Here is a 26,053-nt window from a genome sequence, read left to right as displayed (position 1 = left end):
GAGTTCCAAAATATAAAATGCAAACATTGACAGAATTGAAAGTAGAAACAGACAGATATAAAATATTAGGAGACTTCAATATGCCATTTTCCATAAGGAATAGCACAACTAGATATGCTATCAATAGGTAAATAAAGAGTTTGAACAATGCTTTAGATCCAATAGACATAGCCAAAATATACAGCACACTTCACCCAACAACAGTGGAATATATATTCTTTTCAAGTGCTCATGGAAAACTCTTTAGAATAAGCCATAAGGTAGGTCACAAAACAAATATTAATGAATTTTATAAGAGTAGAATTAAACAAAGTATCTTATCTAATCATAATGGAATGAAATTAGAAATCAATAGTAGAAAGAAAATTGAAAGGATCACGCATGTACAAACTAAAGAAGACAATATGAAACCAATAAGTGAGAAAATAAATTACAGGAAATTAGAAAATACCTTGAGACAAATGAAAGTGAAAATACAGCATACCAAAACTTATTAGATGCAGGAAAAGCAGTGCTGAGAGGGAAAATTGTAGCTGCAACTGTTTACAGTATAAAAAAGCAAAATCTCAAATCAACAGCCTAACTATATCTGAAAGAACTAGAAAAAGAACAAACCAAACCCAAAGCTAGCAGAAGGAATAAAATAGTAAAGATTAGAACATAGATAAATGAAATACAAAATAGAAAAAGAGGAAATTAATGAAACAAACAGCTGGTTCTTTGAAAATATAAACAAAACTGATAAACCTTTTAGTTAGACTATAATTTATACACTACTATTTAGAATATAGAATCTGGAAGTGTTTCATTTCTCCAAAAGTCTTCATTGACAGTTGGCTTTATAAAGAGTCCATCAATAGAATTATTTATAAAATTTTTACTCACAATTATTAATAATATTTTTACTCAGTTATTAGCATAGACAAATGTATTTGTTTTTCTAATATAAGTCGAGTACTGTTTTTTTTCCTCAAATCACCAATTAAAGTTCAAAGGCATTAAAATATTTGAGTGAAATAAAAGTTTGGCTTTCAACTGAAACAGACCCCATCCCAAAACAAAAACCTGGTGGCCTGGATTTTATTGAGAAGGTGATTGATCCCAAGAAATAGAAGAGAGGCATTGAGGAAAGTGAAACAGAGAAAGAAGAAAAACCAGGAAAGAGTATTTTAATGAACTGTTTACTGCTGGGGATAACTGGGGCTCAATCCTGCTGGGGACCTTCTAAGGAAATGTGTAGAATATACTTTGAATTTTCTCATTACTCTATGTAAGGTCTGAGGTTTATATTTACAATTCCTGTGTCCCATAGGTTGATTACCCTGAGAGATACTAATTTCCCCACACTTTGTTGCCTACTGCTGCTTTGAGGAAACTGAACTAAGATATGCTAAGCTGTATTCTTAATTGCTTGGTCTAAGACATTGGCAATGATGCACTGGAATTGTTCCTTATAAAACTGCTGCAAATGGATGAGTGCACCAGACACAGTACTGTGCAACGGAAGTGTCTAAGTTCATCCTTTGTATCACTCATATGCTCCGTGCTGTACATAATTCCCCTCTATCACTGTCTCTTCAAAGTGGTGGATGATCATGATGTCAGAAAATTTAAAGAAAGACTTAATTATCTTTAACAAGAGAGTTTAGTTTAATAATTCAAATTATAATCCATTTTAATATAAAAATGTTAACATATCAGAAAAATGTATAAAAAGTCCTCAAAAATGTTTCTAAGATAAAGTAAAAGTTTTACCATTTCATTACAGTGTTATTTAAAGTGATATAGTTCTCTAATAATGAAGCCCAGAAAGTGGCAATATATATTTGGTAACATTTTAATTGAAACTTCTAAGTTGATTTAGAAAATTGGCAGATTAAAGGGAGACAATTTAATCAATGAATGTGTTTCTTGTGTGAATAGAATGAATTTTGATAACTTTATCAAAATATGTATTTCACTTCTTAATTCCTCACATACAAAAAAAAATGGATAATATAAACCTAATATAAAATTCCAAAGGTCTTTTTTTTTTTTGGTGAACAGTGATTTCATGGCACAGAAGTACAGATATTAAGAGATTATTTTTAGTATGCATGAAATTGTATAAATTATTTAATATCAATTTGACAATTTATTAATTTATAATTTATGCCTCTCCTACATCACAAACTAATTTACTGAATGAGAGAGATTAAAACATTTTAAAGTCATTTTTTTATTGGTGCTTCAATTTCAAGCATTAGACACCAATTGAAAAAATGCCATCTCAGTATCATGTAAAGTCATTTTGTCAAATGTCTTTCTTTTCTTTCCACTGTATATTGTAATTTTTAAATTCACAAATAAAATTTGGGATAAAAGACATAGTGGTTCAGCATTAACTTTCAATTTTATAATAAACTAAGAGTTGGGAGAAGAACTTCCCTTTCCTTGCTAAATGAATATATATCTTTACAAGAGGAAAATAGGCATAGCAAATATTTTTGAAACCAAATTTTAAATGAATGACAAAGAAGAAAACAATATCCATCAAAAGAGCAAAGTAAAAATGAAACCACTTGGAAAATAAAAAGTACTTTTCTAGTTATTCTTGAGCCAAAGACAAATAAAAACATATTGCTCTACTAAAATAACAAGTATATCTATCAAAACATTCATATCAAAGATACATTAGAAGAAACTAATAGCATAAAGTGTTTAGAGAAAGCTAAAACAAGAAAAATGAATAAGCATGTTTTGCTAAAAAAAAGTCCTAAAAGGAAATAATAAAGATAAAATATAAAATAATAAATTATAAAAATTCCATTCAATAAAAATGCAAAATTTATTTATTTGAAGAAACAAATACAAAATGCAAGCTGATGTCAAAAGATAAATACAGACTATGACAGATTCTAAAGATGATAGTACAAACATTGTTAAAGATATGATAGTTAAAATATTTTATGGTAATAAATTTAAAATTTTTACAATATCTTATTGGTCAGTGTTATTTTTAAGACATAAAATATTGAAAAACTGTCCAAAAATTGACAAATAGATAGTTTCAGGCAATTTTGTGAGCAAGCATTTCAAGGGACAGATCACAAATCAGTGGACATCATTGCTCTCAGTTTTGAAATACTAGACTGCTAATATAAATAACTAAAATAAATCAATGATACTCAATATTACTAATTTATTTGACATTCTTTATTATGTATGAAACTAAAATGAAATATAAAGTTTAAAATATTTTTATCTTTGGGAGGCTGAGGCGGGTTGATCACGAGGTCAAGAGATCGAGACCATCCTGGTCAACATGGTGAAACCCCGTCTCTACTAAAAATACAAAAAATTAGCTGGGCATGGTGGCATGTGCCTGTAATCCCAGCTACTCAGGAGGCAGAGGCAGGAGAATTGCCTGAACCCAGGAGGCGGAGGTTGCGGTGAGCCGAGATCGCGCCATTGCACTCCAACGTGGGTAACAAGAGCGAAACTCCGTCTCAAAAAAAAAAAAAAAAAAAATTTATGCAGGACTTTACTGGGAAAACACAAAAATTTAAAATGTTCGTAATCAATACAAATCTTCAACCCAGCATCTAGTTACAAAAAAAAATGATTGAAGACACATATTATCAGAAAGAAAGTAAATTTATGCATTATATGTAAACAAAATTTCTTAATATGTATCAAAAGACTTAAATTGCACATATCTTTTGAGTTAGCAAATGGTCTCCCACGAATTTATAATAATGAAATATTGGCACAAATGTGCTAGAATTGATGCACACATAGGCTTATTACAGGTCAGTCTATAATAGCGAAATATGAAAAATACATTAAATGTCTAATTATGATACATTAATAATATGCAATATTATATCACTTGCATTAGTCATTTTAATTCAGGTTTTTAATCCCTGAGTTATTCCTGCCCTATTCATATTCTTGTCCAATGTGAAGAGTTCTTTCAAACTTCCTCTGGATTGATTGATCTTTGACTCCTTTACCGGATTAGCTACTGTTTTATAAGCCTGAGTCACAGAGCCCCCACCTCCAAGAGCCAGAGGCAGGGAAATCAGAGACAAAGGCCCTACCTGGTTTGCCAGAGGAAGGAAGGTGAAACAAAGGTCCCTAGCTGGCCAGAGGCGGGAAGACTGAAACAAAGGGCCCTACCGGGCCAGAGGTGGGGAAAACCAGAGAATTCCTGCACCCCAAACAACGCCCTCAGCCCCCCCAGGAAGTCCCTTTAACACAGTCCCTCACCTCCATTAATACTTCCATTAACAAGTGATCTTTAAAAATGTCTAGACAGAAATATTAGATGTTCTCTGCAATTAGTACTGAACAACTATATATGCAGACATTTTTATTATGTTACAATCATGAGACATCGAGAAGGTCAACAAAAAACTTTAAGAACAAGATGGAGACATTTCTCATAGTTATATCTGGGTAAGATATCCACCCATCAGTGAGAAGGATTTGGAAAGTAATGTTAAAACAACACTCCAGCTTTTTAAAAAACTACATATTTATTCCTTACTTAACTATTTCGTTTTAAATGATTTTCCTTCTGTATTAGGATGTCTGCTTTCTTAATATTTTTGTTTTCATAATCAAGTACTAAAAAAGGATCTTTGACCACAGCCAAAATTATTACATCAAGGCCTAGATCCAGTCTGTTACAACCAATTGCCTTTTTGGTATTCGTTCAATAATAGCTCTTAATAAATATTTTGAACACCTATTACCTGCCATTTGTAAGTCTCCATAACATTATGTCCAAAAAATGAACTCAAATCTTTTCCCACAAACTCAGTTGTGAAGTCAAGACACATTTCCGGGAACTTTGTATCATTTCCCAAATACCGTGTGTAATCCATCACTAAGTCTTGTCCCTTTTGCCACCTAAATTGTTCTTGGATTCATTTACCTTTCCACTATTCTAGTGTCACTGTAATTGTAGCAGTTCAAGTCTCCATCATTTATCTTCGGGATTACTACAATGTTTTCCTTCTTGGCTTTCCTCCTTTCACTGTTACTATCCTTGTCTGCATTTCTTACACCTTCCTTCTATTCTTATGGATATGATCATAGTACTCCATCTCTTCTGTCCACTTAAAATTCTAGAACGGCTGTCTTTCCCTTTGCTCAACAGATAAATATGAAAATCTTAAGGTTCTTCAAGTCCTTTCTGATTCTACAGATTCATCTCCCTTCATTCAATATGTCATTCTGTGTGTTCAAATTTATTTTCTTAAGTTTCTTGAAACAGTTATGCCCCTTGTAGTCATCCCTAGCATCAGTTTCCACAGTCACTTGTACCTTTGCTTCATAATATCAGCATTTCTGTTGATATATTTTAATATAATTCTCTCTCATATGTCTTTTATGTTACACTATAAACTGAAGCTTAAAAAATGTGTATCTATATCCATCATATATCTCATTACTGGCACGTATTATTTAATATTTTTATTATTGTAATGAAGCCACAAAAAAAATATTAGCACATCTTATAGAAGTGTGTGTGTGTTTTTAAAATATTTAATTTTGAAATAATATTGCAGCCATTATCACTATCTAATTTCTGGAATTAGATACCTCTCAAAGAAACTCTCACTAGCAGTCACTCCTCATTGCATCCTCCCTCTAGCCCTTTCAAACTAATAACCTACTTTCTGTCTGTATAAATTCACCTATTCTGTGCATTTTATATAATATAAATAATATAGTACATGACTTTTCTGTTTGGTTTCTTTCACATAGATTACATCATGTTTCAGTGTTCATCCATGTGTAGCATGTATCTGTACTTTATTCTTTTTTATAGCTAAGTGATAGTATATGGTATAGACATACCACATTTTGTTTATTCTTTCATCAATTAAACAATTTGTGTTTTCAGATTTTGGCAACTGTGAATAATGTTGTTACAAACAATTGCATACAACTTTTGTGTGTATATATGTTTTTATTTCTGTTGGATATGTATCTAGCAGTGGAGTTTCTAGGTAACACAACTCTTTTACTTTTTAAGAAATTGACAAACTATTTTTCAAAGCAGCTACACCATTTTATGTTCCCAGAAACATTGTGTGAGTGTTCCAGCTTTCTACATCTTTGGCAAATCCTCATCTTTTTCATTGTAGCAACATTAATGGGTCTGAAGGGTTATCACACTGTGATCGTAATTGGCATTTCCATAAAGATTATTTATAGTGAACATCTTTCTGGGATCTTTGGCTCTTTGTATATCTTATTTGGAAAAATGTCTGTTTCTTGCCCATTTTTAAATTTGGTTACTTGTCTTTTTGTTTTTGATTTATAACAGTTCTATATATATAGTCTCAATACTAGAACTTATCAGAATATTTACAAATATTGTATTCCATTCTGTGAGCTGTCTTTCCATATTTTTTTCTTGATAATATTCTCTACAACAGTTTTAATTTTGACCACATTCAATTTATCCTTTATTTTTCTTTTCGTTGTATGTGCTTTTGATGTCACAGCTGAGAAACCATTGCTTAATCTAAAGTCATTGAGATTTATGACTATGTTTTCTATTAAAAGTTTCATAGTTTTTGCCTCTTACATTTAGGTAATTGGTATATTTTGAGCTAATTTTTATATGTAGTATGAGGTAAGGTTCCTATTTCATTCTTTTGTATGTGAATATTCAGTTGTCTCTAAATAATTTATTGGAAAGACTATTTTTATCCTTACTGAATTGTCATGGCACTCTTACTGAAAATTATTTCACCGTAAGTGTAAAGATTTGTTTCTGAATGTTCAGTTCTACTCCATTGTTATATGTGCCTATTCTTATCCCAATACCACAATGTCTTCATTACTGGAAATTTATAATAAATTTTGAAATGTGAATTCAAGAGTTATTACAAATTTATTTCAAAAAGTGTGACTTCTGCAACTTTGTTTTTTGTTTGTTTTCTCCAAGACAATTTTGGCTATTCTGGATCTCTTCCCTTTTCATATGAATGTTGGAATCAGCTTGTCAATTTCTATAAAATGGCAGTTGGAATATTTATAGAGATTGCATTGAATCTGTAGATAAATTTGGGGAATATTGTCATCATAATAATAAGTCTTCTGATTCATGAACTCAAAAATGTCTTTTCATTAACTTAGGGGTTTTATAAAACTTCTTTCAGTAATGTTTTGTCATTTGCACTGTATAATATTTGCGCTCATTTTGTTCAGTTTATTTCTAAGTATTTTATTTTTTAATGCAGTTGTAATTGAAGTTGTTTTCTTATTTTGGTTTTTAGATTATTCACTGCTAATTATTGAAAATATAATTAATTTTTGTATATATCTCTTCTACCTTACATTATTGCTGAACTTGTTCATTAGCTGTAATAAATATTATTTTTGTGGATTTCTCAGCATTTTCAAATTTACAAGATCATGCCCTCTGCAAATAGAGATAGCTGTACTTTTTCATTTTCAATCTGATACTTTTAATTTATTTTTGTTGCCCAATTTCCCTGGTTAGCAACCTCAGAAAACAATGAATAGAAGTGGCAAGAGTGTGTATCCTTGGCTTGTTCCTTGCCTTAGAACGAAAGCTTATGTTTCACCATTAAGTAGGATGTTAGTTGTTAATTTTTCATCGATGACCTTACTAGGTTGAGAAAGTTTTCATCTATTTTTAGTTTGTTAAATATTTTTTTTATGTAACCAAATTTCCTCTCCTCTACTCTATGGAATTAATTTTATAAATTACAACTTTATACATAATATGTCCATTAACCCAGAATTATAACTATTATTCTAAAAGTTGTATTTTAAATCAAATATTAAAGTTACAGATAAAAACACATTAATGCTATTTTGTTCTGTTTTGTTTTCTGAGATGGAGACTCACTCTGTTGCCCAGGCTGGAGTGCAGTGATGCAATCTTGGCTCATTGTAACCTCTGCCTCCTGGGTTAAAGTGATTCTCCTGCCTCAGCCTCTGAGTAGCTGGGATTACAGGCACATGCCACCATACACAGCTAATTTTTGTATTTTTAGTAGAGACAGGGTTTCACCATGATGGTCAGGCTGGTCTTGAACTCTTGACCTCGTGATCCACCGGCCTCGGCCTCCCAAAGTGCTGGGATTACAGGAGTGAGCCACTGTATGCAGCCTAATGCTGTCTTTATATTTGTCCATGTAGTTAATTTTGTTTGTGTCGTTTTGTTTCTTCACATAAATCAGAGTTACCATCTAGTGATCTTCCATTTCCGCCTGAGGGATTCTCTTTAATATTTTTTCTAGGGCATGTCTACTACTGACAAATGCTCTGAGTTTTTGTTTATTTAGAATGCCTTAATTTCTCCCTCATTTTTCATAAATAACATTGCTGGATACAGATTTCTTGGTTGATGTCTTCATTTGATGCTGCAAATGTGTCATCCCTCTGCCTCCTGGATTTCTTTTTTTTTTCTAATTAGCAATTACCTGCCATTTTACTAATAATTTCTTATACATGATGAGTTTCTTCTCTCTTACTGCTTTTAAAATTCAACCTTTGTGTTTTGCTTTTGACAGGTTGATTATGACATGTCTAGATATGGATCTCTTTAAGTTTATTCTAGTTTATTGAGCTTTTTGGATTTGTAGATTAATATGTTTCATCAAGTGTAGTTTTGGGGTCATTATTTCTTTAATTGTATTTTCTGCTTTTTGCTCTCTCTCCTCAACTTCTGAAACTCTTACTGTGTGTGTGTTGGTATACTTAATGTTATATGTCATAGGTCTCTGAGGCTCTGCTCATTTCTCTTCACTATTTTTCTTTCTTTTTCCATAATTGGATAATTGTTATTAACCTATCTTAAAGTCTATGATTGTTTCTTCTACCAGCTCAAATGCTCTTCTGAGCCCCTCTAGTAATTTTTTATTTCAATTATACTTCTCAGCACCAGAATTTGTGCTTGATTCTTGTTAAAGAAATCATTGCATTATAATAGTTTTTCTATATGGTATGTGGTGAGGTACTGTTTTATAATTTCCTTTACTTCTTTTAACATGAGACTCCTTTTTTTCCTGTACAGGCCATACTTGTTTATTTCTGTCTTGTATTTTTAAAAACTGGACATCTTAAATAATATTGTGTGACATCTCTGGAAATCAAGTTCTCTCTTTGATCCAGGGCTTGCTGTTGTAGCTATTTGTTTCATGACTTTCCTGAGCTATGGTTTCTTTATGGTTTATATTGTTTGTAATATGTAGCCATTGAAGTTTCTGTTTAATTAGCTTAGTGATTGGCTATTAATTAGACAGAGATTTTCTTAAATGCCTGAAAGCCAACAAGTGTCCTAGCCTTTGGCAAGGGGCTCCAATGTATTAGGATATGCCTTCAATGCTCAGGCAGGCTGTTTAAACTCTTCTTTAACCTGCACCATTCGCTTTCACAAAGCCCCAAGGTCACCCAGGGGTGAAATCTTAAAAACTTTTCAGGTGTGTCTTTGGTATATGAACAGCTATATGAATGGATGTATCTTTCAAGATTCCCAGGAGTTTGTCAGAACTTTTCAAATCTCCCTATGGAAATCTCATTCTCTGCTTTTCCTTTTAAGATTTGTTCAGCTTCTTTTTAGCCTCAACTGCTATCACTGCCCCAGGCATCTGTGATATTAAACAATTTCTACTGATTTTTTTCTTTTTTCACAATTTTCCCTTGGGAAAAAACTGATTGTATTAGGACATCTATAAGACCAGCCAAATAAAGGCAAATTCTGAGATCTGGGTTTTCCAGGGAATTTAAGAGAGCTACAAATCTATTAGTCACCTCCAGTTGCTGCTAGGCTGCTCATTGTCACCACAGTTGTGAACTGTTGGCTTTCAAGAGTACCATGAAGTTGGAAAGAGGAGGATAAAAATGTTAAGTTAAAGTACCACAAAACTCACTAATTTAAATAAGATTGAACTCCTTGATTAAATGATCCTTGGGTCAGGCTTGGTGGCTCACGCCTGTAATTCTAGCACTTTGCAAGGCCAAGGCACGCAGATCACAAGGTCAGGAGTTGGAGACCAGCCTGGCCAACATGGTGAAACCCTGTTTCTACTAAAAATACAAAAAGAATTAGCAAGTTGTGGTGGTAGGCACCTGTAATCCCAGCTACTCTGGAGACTGGTACAGGAGAATTGCTTGAACCTGGGAGGCAGAGGTTTCAGTGAGCCAAGATTGTGCCACTATACTGTAGCCTGGGCGACAGAGGAAGATTCCATCTCAATCTTGGGCAACAAAGAATTCAGCATGAGTCCGTAAAGTAAAGTAAAAGCAAGTTTATTAAGAAAGTAAAGGAATAAGAGAATGCTTACTTCCCAGACAGAGCAGCCCCAAGAGCTGCTGATTACTCGTTTTTCACTATTATTTCTTGATGATATGCTAAACAAGGGGGTGGATTATTCATGCCTTCTCTTTTTAGAAGATATAGGGTAACTTCCTGACATTGCCATGGCATTTGTAAACTGTCATGGTGCTATGAGAGTGTAACAGTGCGGACGACCAGAGGACACTCTCATTGCCATCTTAGTTTTGGTGGGTTTTAGCTGGCTTCTTTATTGCAACCTCCTTTATCAGCAAAATCTGTATGTCCTGTATCTTGTGCTGACCTTCTATCTCATTCTGTGACATAAGATGCCTTAACTGTCTGGGAATGCAGCCCAGTAGGTTTCAGCCTCATTTTACCCAGCTCCTATTCAACATGAAGTTGTTTTGGTTCACATGCCTCTGACACCTTTATTATATGCCAGTCATTGTTTAAGTACTTTACATATATTACATCATTTAATTTCTCATTAATTCTATAATTTTCAAGTTTATGTAACTGAAGCACAAAAAAGTTCAGCAAGTTAATGGAAGAGGTTTGAAGCAGGGTGTCTCAATAAACAATGAAGTCATAAAATTCTGGAAAATTTACACAGAATGTACAAATTTACAAAGCATGTAAATTTTATATAACACTGTTAGAGATTCCCTGAAGCCTCTTAAGGGGTCAAATGTTAAGTACAGAGTTACAGAAGACTATTTCCCAAAGATTTCTCTCATTTTTGCTTCATATTAAACATTAGTAGAGCCGATGCATGATTTAAAGGATAAAACTATGTTATGGCATGCCAGGAATAAGTTTTCAATGAGGACCTAGCATGTGTCAGACACTAAGGTATGTTATAGGCATTATCAGCTGTGAATAAAACAGACATGCTAATGAATAATATATTGCGTATTAATAGAACTTTCAAGACCACTCTACATGTTAATGATAGAGTGAGAATTTGGCTAAGATATGTTTGATTCAGCATGTCTTGTTCTACTCTGCTGCACTTAAGATCATAACCATTCCTTGAATTAACAATTACATTAAAATGCCCATTACAGTGTAAGTGGCCCCATATCAACACCTATCTCTAAGTGTAGATATAAAGTTGTGTCTACTTTGATAGGAGTAACCTAGATGCTTTTGATAGGTAAAATGTTGAGTAAAATTTTAAGGACATTCTTTATTCCTTCTAAAAGAGATAAATTCTGTACCAATAATAAGATTTAATTAATCTAATCATAACTATAGGCAAGAGTCCAGCAAAACCTGGCCTGATTCCATCAGCACCCTCACCACTTCCCACACAATCCTTCACCCTTTTCAACTGCTTCAAACATAATTCAAAAATGTAGCTCCTAACCTATACCACTGTTTTTTACACTAATTTGTAGTGGTTAATAATGCTTCTAATAGTTCATAATTAAACATGGGAAAAGAAAGAAAGAGTTGACTACTACTTTGTCAAACTTTAAATTGTTTTTAATTTAAAAACTGCTTTTGCATTTATTATCTCATTTTGTTTTGTTGAATTAGTTTTACTTTTAAAGTATCCATTAATTAGGAAATACTCTTAAATTTTACATTAAATCTCTTGACTCTGTAATTCTTGTATTTATCATATAATACTGAGCTATTCATAGCATATTGAACTTAATTATACTGCATTGTACTATCCTTAAAAAATTCTCAAATTTAGAATGTATGACATTGACTTACAGAAAACACAGATCCTATTGTAGTTTAGAAACTCTAAAATAGCCAATCACCTTCTCAGGTTTCACAGTACATTGAGATCACATTTTATATATTACAACCAGGAGCAATGTAATGTGTTTGATATTTATTTTTCAAATATTAGAACATATTTCTTTGTCTTCCAGAAAAGTCATTTATTTTTATTTTCTTTTATTTTCACAGTAGTATTTACTTTGGATTTGATATTTTTAAAAATAATGTTTGCTCAAGAAATTCCAATTAGCTTTTTCAGGGGATGAACTGGGCAAATATGAGTTTCTTACATATTGTGCTATTTCATTTAAAATCCATTAGAACTCCATTAATAAATACATTTACAATTATTTTTCATGGAAATAAATAAGAATTTTCAATTGCTTTGTAGTGTAGTAACGATTGTTAATAAATGACACAAGGTATACTGTGTGAACAGTCCTTTATTTTGATAAATAATAAAAGCTACAATTATAGTAGTTAACAAGTATTTTTCAATTACTGCTTTAATGACTTAGGATAGGCATTACCAAGAAAACAACTGCCTGAAATAGAAAAAATAATATTTGGTTTCATCACAAACAGTGTAGTATTGAGCTCAGAAGTGCCTTTGTTTTATATCGTCTTCTCAATACAAGCCAAATTATGACATTACAAAATAAATTCGATTGCACACTGTTTATCCTCATGTGTGGGTAGCAGAGAGGTTTTATTAAGAAAACATCACCATTTTCCTAGACTTCTGCTGATTTAATAAACAAATGAAACTGCTACATCAGACCCAGCACAGTGGCTCACACTTGTAATCTCAGCATTTTGGGAGACCGAGGTGGGCGGATCACCTTAGGTCAGGAATTCAAGACCAGCCTGGCCAACATGGCAAAAACCCATCCCTACTAAAAATACAAAAATTAGTCAGGCATGGTGGTGGGTCACTGTAATCCCAGCTATTCGGGAGGCTGAGGCACGAAAATTGCTCAAACCAGGGAGGTGGAGGTTGCAGGGAGCCAAGATTGTGCCACTGCACTCCAGCCTTGGTGACAGAGTGAGACTGTCTCAAAAAAAAAAAAACAAAAGAAAAATGAAACTGCTACATTACAAGAATTATACAACACATAAAATGCTTTGCCACTATAATTTTGATGTCTCAATAAATTAGTCTGCCATCCATATCTCATATAGTAACATTATATTTCACTAATATTCTAGTTACATATTGGTAGAGTATATTTTACTGTAAGTAAATGTGATCATAAAAATTTATTATGTTAGGTGATTGAGACATCCAAGGGTTTTTTCCATGGTTAGTCCTCTAATAGGGATTAATTGACTGACACTTTTGACTTTCTATAGGGTTAATGATGACCAATGACTAAACCATTAATAAATCATAGTAAGTTTTTGCAGATATGATGCAGTAATATGAATACTGTCTGTGACTTCATCTTTTATAATTTGAGAACTGACAAATTCAACACTCGTCGATATAACCCTCTGTGGTTCAAGTGTTGTTGGGATGGCAAATTTTTGCCATTGGTACTCTTTCCATTTGCACATAATTAATTAGTAATAAGTGTGGAGATTGTATTATGACCTAGTTATATATCTCTGTGGGTATCTGTGTATTGAGATAAAATGATAATAGTAGATAGAATGCATAAAACTAATTTCAAATGCCATTTAAATTGTGCTTTTCCATTTATAACTGTACTTGTTGGTGAGATGTATTTCAGAATTTTTTAAAACTCTTGTTACTGAATATGCTTGAAGTATTGTGCATCATGTTGATATTTTGAATATGTAGCTTAATATCTTTATATGTGAAATGTCACCTCTGGTGAGATTATTATTCATCTGAACAGTTATCAAAAACTCTTTGGATCTTTAGGAAAAGCATTTTTTTTTTTTTTTTTGCTTACTCTTGTCTGCTTTAATGCATATTAAGTTTATTACAAGTCTCTAAATCACATACCTTAAATAAAATTATATATTTGTGATATATGTTCCTTTCACCTAGACAAACTGACTAAATTTATGAATGCAGGTGGAATCCTTCCTCATTATTTGTGGAAACTCCTGTTAAATTTGTGTGAAGACTTGTGGACATATAAGAAGAAAATCAGAGCATTTGTCACTGGAAAAGTTAATGGTATTAAAAATTTTTCAAGTAGCATTTAGTAAAAAGGTTGTTAGAGATGGGACTGCTTATATGTATATATTTTATAATTTATGTATATAAATTAATAAAGTGCTGTGATTTCATTTAAAGATGATTTCACTGAAGTTCATCCTATGGAGAGGTAGCCTATGCCAAAGTCTTAAGTAAGAGTGACTACACTAATGAAAATAAACATAATTACTTTAATTATTTATCAGCTAATGCCTCTCCTTTCAGGTGTGAAAGGCCCCATGTGATGTATAAATTATATTTATTTTACTAAATACCTATTCCTGTGTCAGGAGCAGGCTCTCAGTTTCTTTTCTTTATACTCAACTAAAAATGTTTCAAAAATTCCATCCTGTGACTGCTGCATAATTCCATCACTTACAGTACCTGATATTCTACAAGATATCCCAATTTCTTAAGTCACCTTATAAAAGATGTGCTGAGGGAAATATACTAATTTTTGTCATTGTTTTGAAAATAGGATCTTACTAAATTTCAACAGAAACAGCTACTAAGAAAAAAATAAGAAATTATGCTACAATGAAACTTAACAGTTAACAATAATTACTAACCAACAGATCATCAGCACATTTACTTTTTTAATGGTTCACTCAATTTTAGCACTCATTCATTTGTTCATTTGCTTCAAAAATAGTTAAGTGTCTACAGATGCAAGTTGTTCTCTGTTGCCGGGGATATAGAGGAAAGAAGTTTCTGCTCTCCTAGAACTTAGTCTTTCAGGACTCTGGATATTAAAACAAATATAACTCAGCAAAATATTTAGTTACAATTATCATTTGTGTCACAAATGGGAAATATAGAGTGCTGTGAAACATACAGAAGGGAAACTTACGAGATCTATAAGACAAACTGAGAAAGTCTTCTCTGAAGAGGTAACATTTAAACTAAGATTTGATGAATAATAGTTATTCAGGCAAAAAGAACAAGGGGATGGGTGATTCAGGGATATGAAACATAAATAGAAGGCTTGGACTTTCTCCTTCCACATAACAAAATAAGCATAGCATCTTAAAAGTTCAACAATAACTACTACTATATGAATGGCTTTAACTTCAACACAAGAAGATTTTGTAATAGCTGTACATACAACACGAAGAAAGCCATAATGCCATATAATTTATTCATTTTTGAAATCACTGGATTCAAAGAATATCTTCAAAGAAACATATTTCCCATGCAAATACATATTCAATTGTGGGACAATACATATGTATTGCTCAATGCTCAAAATTTAGAACTTCTTTGCAAGTTCCAAGATGTATGACTCATATATACATCTACTATGAAGAACAAATTACACTCTGCTCCATGGAATGTCATTTAAGATAAAGTAGAATGAATAAACACGTGTAAGCAAGTTAGAAAATGCAGGTTCTAGTTTCAGTTTCGCCAGCCTAAGTTTTTGTTTCTTTTTGCAGTATAGGTAACATTATTTCCTGATAGGGGCATTATGAGATTAAAATGTGTGCTGTTTCTTTTGAATTTTGAAAATTGGTGTAAACTGTACACATGGAATATTTTATCATTTTTCCCCGGAAAATTTCACACATATTTGGGTTTTTCCTATCTTTGATCAAATGTCTTCCCTTTATTGGAAAGTTCAACATGTACTCTTCTTTTTCCACGCTGAAGTTTCAATTAAAATCCCATTACTTTTTTGAGGCTTTTTTCCACCATAGAAGTTACTTTTTTCTCCCATCTCTAAACTCTCTTAGCACTTACAAATTATTTGGTGACTGGCATTTATTGACTTGTGTGCTTATTTTAATGTGCATTTCAAAAGCATAGTATTTTGATGTTGAAAGGGAAATTAAAGTTCACTTGGTCCACCAGATTTCAGAGGTCAGGCTTTTCTTTGAGTCATTTCAACCCTCTTGTCAAATAAATTTTGCTTGAACAGCTCCTCTGACAGATAGCTTGGTATCCTTTGATTAAGTATATATTACTTCTTGACATCTCTATGAGAAAGTTACTTTTTTTTGAATCAAGACTAAATATGTCAAATGGCTTTTATACCTGCCAACTATTTCCTGATCTTTTCTATCATTGTCTTTCTTTTTCAGGGCAAAGCAAGCTTTCAGGTATTTTAGTTATACTGATTATTCTTGCCTAAAGATATTCCAGGAGAGTCTACCTCCCTCTCTCTCTCTTTCTCACTCTGTGTATGTGTGTGTGTGTGTGTGTGTATTATAGAATATTCATAACTAAATGTATTATTTAGCTATAATAAAATAATTATCTTTTGTTTTAAATATTATAATTCTAGCATTGCAGATTCAAACTTCATTACATTTTTGATGATCATATCAAGTTTATCTTACTTTATATTGAATCCACATGTCTTAGTCTCAGGTGACTCTGCTAAATCATATATACCCATCATAGATTACTGCAATATCTGTTTTGGATATAATTTCCAGGATGCTAAATTATGTTCTGTTACTTCTGATGGTAGATAGTAGATTGTAAGCCAGTAAACCATAAAAAATATATATTTTCTTTTCTTAAACATACTTCAAGCTGCTTACAATGAGAAGCCATTTGCTTTTTTATCTAAATTCCATTACATAATGAACTTCAAAGCAAATAGATGCCCATTAAACACCTAGGGAAGATATGATGATGATTGGTTTATATGTATTTTTTGTTCATATGTATGCATGTATAACTAAATTTGCATATCCATTGTAAAAATAAATAGAATCATTGTCCAAATGATGACCTGCTCAAGATTTTATTTACAGATATGTGAAGATATGTTTGACATACTCATAATATTGAGAAATAATGACATGCCCTTTATTCTATAAGAATTATATAAACATGAAATTCCTTAATTTATCTTTCTGTAAATGGCAAGGAACACTTGCTTTTGAGTCAATAGCAAGGACTAAAAGATTTTATCATATTGTGAAATACTTGATGTTTTGTGTTTTAGTACAATAGTACATCTTAATCGTAATGTAATTTAGTTAACTGAGTACGTTTGACACATTTTCCTCTTTCTAATGTTGTGCTTAGTTTTCTTGTGATATACAGCCATGGGACCTACATTATTTATCATGTGTTTCTGTCAGTGCTTCATTTTTGACCTTCCTTCTTCAAAAGTTTCAAAGAGGTTCTAAAAGGTACTACTCCTTTATGCTATATGAACTTGAACCAATCTAGTACATTCCTACTCTACTAGTACATGACTTTCTCCATTTATCTTATCTTAGTAGAGGTTTAGTTTAAATGCCATAATTAAACAAAAATGTTTTGTATGCTGGCATGTTCCTAAAGTTCTGTATCATGTTCAGAACACAAAGATTAAGTCATATTTTAATAGACAAACAATATAATCTTCTGCACTTTAAGAAAAATCTTCAAAAAACACACCAACTATTGTAGTCAGCAGTGTCACAGAGAACAAAATCTGTTCTACTTTAAAGACAAAGAGACTTATCACAGGCAATTAGTCACAAAGCCACACCTTAGAACTTCACCATCAAGGAAACTTCTGCCTCAGCCAACCATGATTATGCAAGATGTGGAATCAAAAGACTAACTATAGAATTGGGAAATTTCAACTATATTTGTTAGTCCAGAATTACACACCAATATTACAGTCTCCAGTAGCAGAATGAACCCTTTCTCTCCTGCTCTTATTCCGTCAAGTTCCAAATTGAAGTCTTGCTTCTAAAACCATCATTATAAGGGAAACTATACATTGTGTTAAAAATAATCTTGGATGGGCACAGTGGCTCACGCCTGTAATCCAGCACTTTGGGAGGCCAAGGAGGGCAGATCACTTGAGGTTAGGAGTTCAAGACCAGCTTGGCCAATATGGTAAAACCCCATCTCTATTACAAAATACAAAAATTAGTGGTCAGGCACAGTGGCTCACTCCTGTATTCCCAGCACTTTGGGAGGCCAAGAGGGGTGGATCACTTGAGGCCAGGGGCTCATGACCAGCCTGGCCAATATGGTGAAACTCCATCTCTACCAAAAACTACAAAAATAGCTGTGCCTATGATCCTAGCTACTCAGGAGGCTGAGGCAGGAGAATCACTTGAACCCAGGAGGCTAAGGTTACAGTGAGCTGAGATCGCCCTACTGCACTCCAACCTGGGCAACAGAGTGAGACTCTGTCTAAAAAAAAAAATACAAAACTTAGCCAGGCATGGTGGCACGCATCTGTAATCCCAACTACTCTGGAGGCTGAGACAGGAGAATTGCTTGAACCCAAAAGGTGGAGGTTGCAGTGAGCTGAGACTGTGCCACTGCACTCCAGCCTGGGCAACAGAGCGAGACTCTGTCTAAAAAAATAGCAGGATGGTTTGCATCATACATCACATCAAGCATTTATCTTCAGATTTTCATGTTGACTGATATTGAAAAAATCATATATATTAAGAAATATCCATCATAATTTGAGCCTAGATTATTAAAAATTACATGTTCACAACTTCTAAATCCAACTTACTTCCAAGTTTTTCTCTCTTTTAGTGGGAGAGAAAGTGACCTCTCTGAGGGGAGCAACATTCTAGACAGAAAGAAAAACAAGGGAAATAATTTTGTCTATATTTGTAGGAAAAAAAAGATGAAGAAGAGAAGAAAAGGAGTAAAAAAATAGTACATGTAAGCCAATGGCACAGGAGAAGAGTAAATAAGTAGGAAATTAGAAGAAGGTGAAGTCAAAGAAGTTATAGAAGCATAGATTAAAATGATCTTGTTATCAAAAGGAATTTGTCTTTAATTCAGATAGGAAGCCCTTAGGGTTTTGAGCAAAGAAGGGATGAACTCACTTGACTTCTATGTTGAGAACAGACTGCAGGGAATAAATCTTGGGTATAATAAGGCAACTAGTTATACTAGTAATATGGGAAAGCAATGATAGTGAAATGGATCAGGTTGCTATAAATGGAGGTAGGTTTTAGAGGTAGTAATGAGTGTTTAATGTACATTTTTATGGCATTTTACATGTTTAGAATTAGAAGTAGTAGACATTTTAAATTGTTTTGAAAATTAGAAATAGATTTAACATGTTGGGCATTTAGTTAACACAATTTTGCATTCTTTACTGATCAGAAGAGACATTGTCAGTTCATGTGTATGAAACAAAATTTCACTCAAAATTACAAATATATTGTTGGTCAGGTATAGAGGAAATATAATTTCCAACTTTTGAAATATCTTGGCTGAATTAAGCAATCTATACCGTTTTAAAGAACAAGATAAATCTTCAATGTCTCAAATGAAAGACTTTGCTATCGAATAGACAGTCTGCATCAATATCAGGAATGTGTTTATGGATCTCCAAAACTTTGGTGATACTAGAGAAAGCTTTCCAAGGATTGTTTACTTCCAAATGACACTGTACAACTGAGTGACCCCAACCAATAGAGCCTATTTTATTGATGGCTGACAGCTAAGAGTTTGCATTTAACTGTCTTATTTTGCAAGTCACTTTCATAAAATGTTGAGAGTGATTTACAAAGCCTTTATGATTTGGAGGAGAAAAAATCAGTTAGAACACATATACATCTCCCTAAATAACAACATTATTTAAATCTTCTACCATGCAGAAACTACAGGTTTCTAAGGGGTGTGAAATGCATCTTGATCTGCTAATTACTAAGTGTAAAACTAATTAAAAATAGGAAAAATAAATATCCTTGCCACATAAACCACATTTTATTAAAACTTGGCACAGTTAAAAATGGGATCAAGCACACAGAATTTCCAGTATGTTAGATGCTAAGAGAGCCAGTTATTGATAATCAGAAGTAATGTGAGGTAGTAATTATATTAGTGAAGAAGGCAGGTATAGCCTAGGATAATCCTGCTAACTAAAGCATAACAGACTGCATGTCTTCTAAAACAGAGGGATTCAAAGATCACATAACTTTGTGAAGAGCTGCTCACTAACTGGAGGTAACTAAGTCAGTGGTAGAAAGGAAGGAGTGTAGAAGGGACCAATTAATAAGAGGCAGTTAAAGTTTGCAAGGGCAAATCTGAAGGTTTCTAAAATAATCATGGGTTAATCTTGTCAGGAAGAAATCAAGGAAGTAATATGTATAATAATATGGTGCTTTAACCAATTTATTGCAAGAAAAGATAATTAAGTGAAAAGAGTTTTCTAACAAATGAGTAGGGGCATACATAATAACTTGAAAGTGATTAAGATAGTTCATCTGTATACAGTTCACTTCTCGGAAAGAAAATTAGAAAGAGAAATATAGAATATTAAGGCATAATAAAGATCTTATTGAAATAGTTACTTCATGATAGGTAGTAAAAGGAAAGCAAGGGAGGTTTAGTAATTTAGATATATTAAGCAGTTCCTTTCAAAATAAAATGTCAGCGGCTTAAAAGTGTTAACACAGTGTCAGGTAGTATCACCTCTATCCCTTATAAGGTGTTTGATTGAAGACTATGTCCTCAAACTTGCTGTGATCAGTTTTCTCCTCTAAAAGTACAGATTAAAATAGCACTTACCTCTTGGACTTGTGGTACTTAATCTATATAAAACGTTTAGAAAAGTCCGAGGCACTTAGGGAAGATTTGATAAATGTTAACTATCATCCTCATTATTATTGTTATTTTAAATTATTACTTTATAATTAAGCAGAATCTATTACATTGAGGATTGATTCTGCTTTCTACATTATGTACAGTCTGAATTAATATAACAAGTATTTGTTTTTTGCCTGCATTATTTGAGACTCTGTGTTAAGTGCTGGGGTAAAAAGTGACCAAGATAGACACAGTCATTCCCTTTAGGCAGTCTGACTAAGGACATATACAATTAAGTGAGTTGAAGTGGAAAAAACAAATACCTCAAGAGAGTCAAATGTGGATAAAAGTGCTTTAAGAATCAGGTCTTTTCAAGCAGTAACTTCAGAGATCTGGCCTGGTGTTCGTAAAGCTAAGGAAGCTTTCATTAAGAAGTAGAAGCCCTAGTTACTGCTCTTTTCTTAATCTAAGTAAGTCTAAGGAAATATACTTTAAAAAAGTGACTGCGCGATAACACATTATGATGGGAATTATGATAGGGAAAACAAAAAGTGTCCTTCGTAAGAATCTAATGGAGCCTGTGAGTATTCTGGGAAGAGGGAGCAGGGTATGGATAATCACAGAAAAGTAATAAGAAAATTATATTCTCTTAATTAAATTGTAGACCTATAATGGGAATGTTATATTAAAATGCACCCTTTAAAACCTGTGATCTACTAAAGAAATGGAAAGATTGATTAATGATATTGAAGGCCTTAAGAATGTAAACACTGAAATATGGTAATTGTTATTGAGGCTGCCTTTGACAAAAAGAAGGAAAAAACAATTTTTAAATATAAAAATAATTGGGGGAAGGAAAATTGTAATTTGGTATAAGAAATATCACAATAATGCTTTATCTCTTTTTTTTCATAAACTCTAGTCTAATCAGGATCACTATATGATATTACCATAAATCTGTCTCCTCCTTCCCCACTTTCTCCACCCCATACAAGAAAGTGCCACGTGTGATCATAATCTGAATATATGATAGAGAAAGGAGAATCATAAAACTCAAAAAATAGAAGTCTTAGAAATAAGCATAATATAAATTGAAACTAGGTGTCCCATTTTAAAGACAACACATTACCTTGACAAATACTGTTAGTAAACACCACATTTATTTCAGAGCAGAATATTTTTTCTCTATTCCTTCTCCTCCATCCTACCTCATGAGGAGAATATTATACCAGTAAATCTCAAAATCATCTGGAATATAATTTCAATATATGAAAAAATCTGTAATTTGTCAATAGTCTATTCAAAACTAACATTCAGAAAAATGGCAGCAAACTAAACATTATGTGTCACGTTAGGAGCACTTAAGACATCATTTTGGAAGTCCTTTCTGTTAACCTTTAACCTCCTGGTGTTTAGATAATAATTTATTCATTAAACTGCTAACTCTCTTTCCAGCAGGATTTGCCTATGAATTTTTAACTAGGGCCAAACCTCCAGATGTCTTTCTCCTCCAACTAAACTCTCTTCTACCATTTCTTTTCCATGCTGCTCACTTTTTGCTTCCCAGAATCAATTAGCTTCAAAGAGAGCCCAGTCTGTATGTATGGCTCCCCAACTAAATACGATACCTTTCTGAAATTATTCTCTCCACATAAGTTCAATACACATTAGAGCTATAAAAATATTTCAAGTTTTGTATAAGATGTATTCTAGGCTCATATTTACTTATTTTTTTCTTCATGCTAATTACTCTGTTTTTCACATGATTGAAGTAGAGTAAAATAGTCTCTTAATACCCATCTGCAATTCTATTTTCTTTTATGTTCACATTCCCTAAATAGCCTCACAGATGATCATTCCTTTCCATAACCTCTAAGAGAAGATCTAAAGAAGAACTATGAAATCAAAGACTAATGATCTAACTCTTCTGTGAGTCACTCTGCCCTCTACAGTGACTGTTTATTACTTAGTTTTACAGCCTAGTGTTGGGGTCTGCCTTCAAGTGTTCTGTGTTGTGTCCAACACACTTTGTCATTTTCTTTCTGATTTTTGTGATTATTGTTGCTGTGATTGTTAGCTTCCTGTGTAAAACTAGTTCTCAGCTTGATGATATAAAAGCTATTTTAGCTGTAACTTTTATCTCTTGCATTTATATAAAAAGAAAATGAGTATTTTAAACATTTGTGACTATTAATAAAGCCAGGTGTGTGTGTGTGTGTGTGTGTGTGTGTGTACGTGTGTGTATTGAGAGAGAGAGACAGAGAGAGAGAGAGTGAGAGTTTAATCTAGGTGTTAACCCTGGGGTCTTGGAAAAGTTCCCATTTGAGTAATTGAATTTTTATTAACTCACTTCCTCTTGCAGGTATTTTTCATTTAATGCAGCACAGTGTTCTGTATTATTTCTGGATGCTAAGTTGTTGCTACATTTCTCCCAGTGGTGACTACATTTCATCAATGAATAAAGCTGTAACTGATATGTGAAATTATTTTATTTTGACATATGTGCTTTGGAATCCTCCACTCTTAAAACAGATACCAGAAAAGAAAAGAAAGATGATAGCAATATAGATAGAGGAAATTGAGGTATCTAGAGGATTCCTGTTATTTCAAAAATAGTCTTATTTTGTTTTGGTATTATCCCCTAAATTCTGTAGACTTTTGTTTCAGAAAATAAAGAAAATAAATGGATTCACTCATTTATAGTGATCCATTTAGGGAGTCCTTGGGAAACAATAGCATAGACCGAAACAAAATGTAGTAGGAGATGGATCTGGCATTTTATTTTTTTTTTTGTCCTCTGAATAACGGCTGGTGACAACACAGATGTTAAACACAAAATATTACAGGGATTAATTCATAGCGCTCTAGTTTTCATCCAAGGTCATGTGCAGTGCAAACAATAAGTTATAGCCAGGCAGTCTGTAGTGGCAATTAAGGACCACCTAGGGTGGGGGTGAAGCTGAAGGTGGCTCTGACCCTAGGAGGTCTACAGTCACTTCAGCATACCTCCTTGGAATGCCTTCTTGTTCATATAAATTAAACAAAAGTGAATTTTCTCCCCTTTAGGGAACAAACAATCCATGCCTCAGATCCTGCAGCCTAAGCATTTCCTCCTTTAGAATTGCAACTGAATCTTCTCTAAACAGCAATTAGCATTTTAATAGTATTAATAACATACACGATTTTAACAATCTGAAGCATTCTGCTTTTTATTGATGTCTTTTGTTGCAATTTTGTCTAATAGTGTGCCCAGGGTAGCAAAACATAACCAATTAAAACATTTGCCAAACAGCAAGGAATCTGGATAGTTTCAATGCTGCTCAACTAAAAATGAAAGTGCTTGTATGAAAATAACATTTCCAGCCAACAAGACCAGGGAACATACTGGCAATGTAAGTTGCGTAGTCCTTTACGTTGTGATTCTGCTTCAGAACTAGGGTGAACTGATCAGTGTTACCTTGGTATTGTCAGATTAGAAAAACCAAAGCTGGCAGTCTCACACAGAGAGTCCCTGGAAGCCTCAACTCCATATGGTTTACAGAAAGCACAAGGATTCAGAAAACTGGGTAGGTTTAGTTTCGTATCAGATTGCACTATTTGTATGGAATCTTAATTAGATTCCTTCGTTATGTATTCTCATAACATATTGCATTTTTCTTTCAATTAACACAGTATATCTACTTATATAATAAAATGTTAATACTGAGTACTTACTATGTGCTAGGCAATGAGTCAGCAATTTACCATGAACTATATAGTGATTCATGATACATGAATCCAATAGTGGGGTCTATTATTATCTTTTTTATTACAGCCACTGAAGCTTAGAGATGTGATTTGTCTGAGGTTAAAGAGCTAGTCAATGATAGAGCCAAAATACAAACGCTGGTCCCCCTGCCATCAGAGTCTATAATCTAGTGTGTATCTTCCCGGTGCAGGGAGGAGGGATATTGCTTTTATTTTGTTTTGTTACAATGTCTGCCTCAGTGACAAGGCTCTACAATTGAAGAGAGAATTGCTCCTATTTGCTTCACTGCTTTCTCTGTCTAAATTAACATGGTGCTGGCTGCAGAGTAAGAGATTCCTAGATCTTTCCTAAATGAATGAAGAGTATGTCTAGATTTGCCTTGTCAAACTAGATTATCATTGGGTTTTTTTTTTTCTTGGTTGGTGTGATTTAAGTCTTCTGTGTTCCTGAAGGAAGCATACAGAAGTTTGAGCATTTACTGGTGCTTTATCTTCTTGGTAATGTTTATTTGCCTCTAAAGGTATGTGTTTATATACATGAATAATGTTGTATCTTCTATTGGTTCCAAAAAAGTGTTTAGGGTATGTGGTCCTAAGAATTTATTCTGCCATTTTTAAAAGTTCTTGCTTTCCACAGTTAATCATCCATTTCTCTATTTCCTAAATTTCTTTTTACTTTTTACTTTTTTGGGGGACAAATTATTCCAATTCGATTACTCATCTGGCTATCCCACCATATCAAAAGACTTTCTCCCCCCATATATAGTTTCCTATATTTGAAATAAAATATCCCTATTTTTAATAGGCTTTATATAGTAATATCCTCAGCTGAATTGGGTCAGATTTGGGTAAGAGAAACACTAGAGTGCTGTGTTACATGTAAATTTGTGATGCCACAAAAGAAGTAGCACTCAAATATAAATTTCCTCAGCAAGGCAATTTACTTCTATAGAAGAGTGTGGCCCACAGATGGAACAATGGCAAGCACACACTTGGATAAGGGAAGGGAACAGGTGCTTATTCCTGATGCAGGTAGCCCCTACTGCTGTGTCATTCCCCTAATGGCTAGAGTTAGACTGCACAGTCTAAGCTAATTCTGATTGGCTATTTTAAAGAGAGCAGGGGTATGAGCTGAAGTGGTGGGGTGAGTAGTTTCACAGGAAGGATGGTTACAGGACAGGTCAGAGCAGGTGACTGGGGTGACTCAGGTCAAAGCAGGTAACCAGAGCAGGTGACCGGAGCAGGTGACCAGGATGAGTCAGGATGGAGCAGGAAACTGGGGGAACAGATCTGAACTACTGATTAGAACTGGCGGAAAAGGTTGTTTACTGAAACTACAAGGAAGTTAAACTTTAAAATGGAGAATTAAAAAATAAGAGAGCCGAACATACTGACATTCTGATTCTTTGAAGAGAAACTTGGAGTTCACTATATCTAACATGCTCCCAAACCACTTCTTATGGTGACCTTTTTCTCTCAGGTGAGTGTATGCACAACACATGTATTTATTTGAAGGAATAGGAGTTACAAGAAATGGTTTTGGAGCACTTTAGTGTTACTCTTACTCAAAT

The 26,053-nt window shown here is 33.3% G+C and overlaps 1 long non-coding RNA gene across 1 annotated transcript in view; it reads right to left on the bottom strand.

Moving 5' to 3' along the window:
• The window catches only part of LOC135272883 (uncharacterized), a 108,044-nt gene extending 85,993 nt beyond the window's left edge, over nt 1–22,051 (bottom strand). The window contains exons 1-2 of the long non-coding RNA XR_010340828.1: nt 21,865–22,051; nt 17,290–17,336 (exon numbers count right to left, since the gene is read on the bottom strand). This is a non-coding gene — a long non-coding RNA (uncharacterized LOC135272883). The remainder of the gene's footprint in view (nt 1–17,289; nt 17,337–21,864) is intronic.
• Nucleotides 22,052–26,053: the final 4,002 nt, after the last annotated feature.

The sequence above is a fragment of the Aotus nancymaae genome, unplaced genomic scaffold (genome assembly GCF_030222135.1).
Source record: "Aotus nancymaae isolate 86718 unplaced genomic scaffold, 86718_ANA_hifiasm-v0.15.2.pri h1tg000007l, whole genome shotgun sequence".
Taxonomy (NCBI): domain Eukaryota; kingdom Metazoa; phylum Chordata; class Mammalia; order Primates; family Aotidae; genus Aotus; species Aotus nancymaae.
The sequence above is the reverse complement of the archived record's forward strand: the minus strand, read 5'-3'. Positions and strand labels throughout refer to the sequence as shown.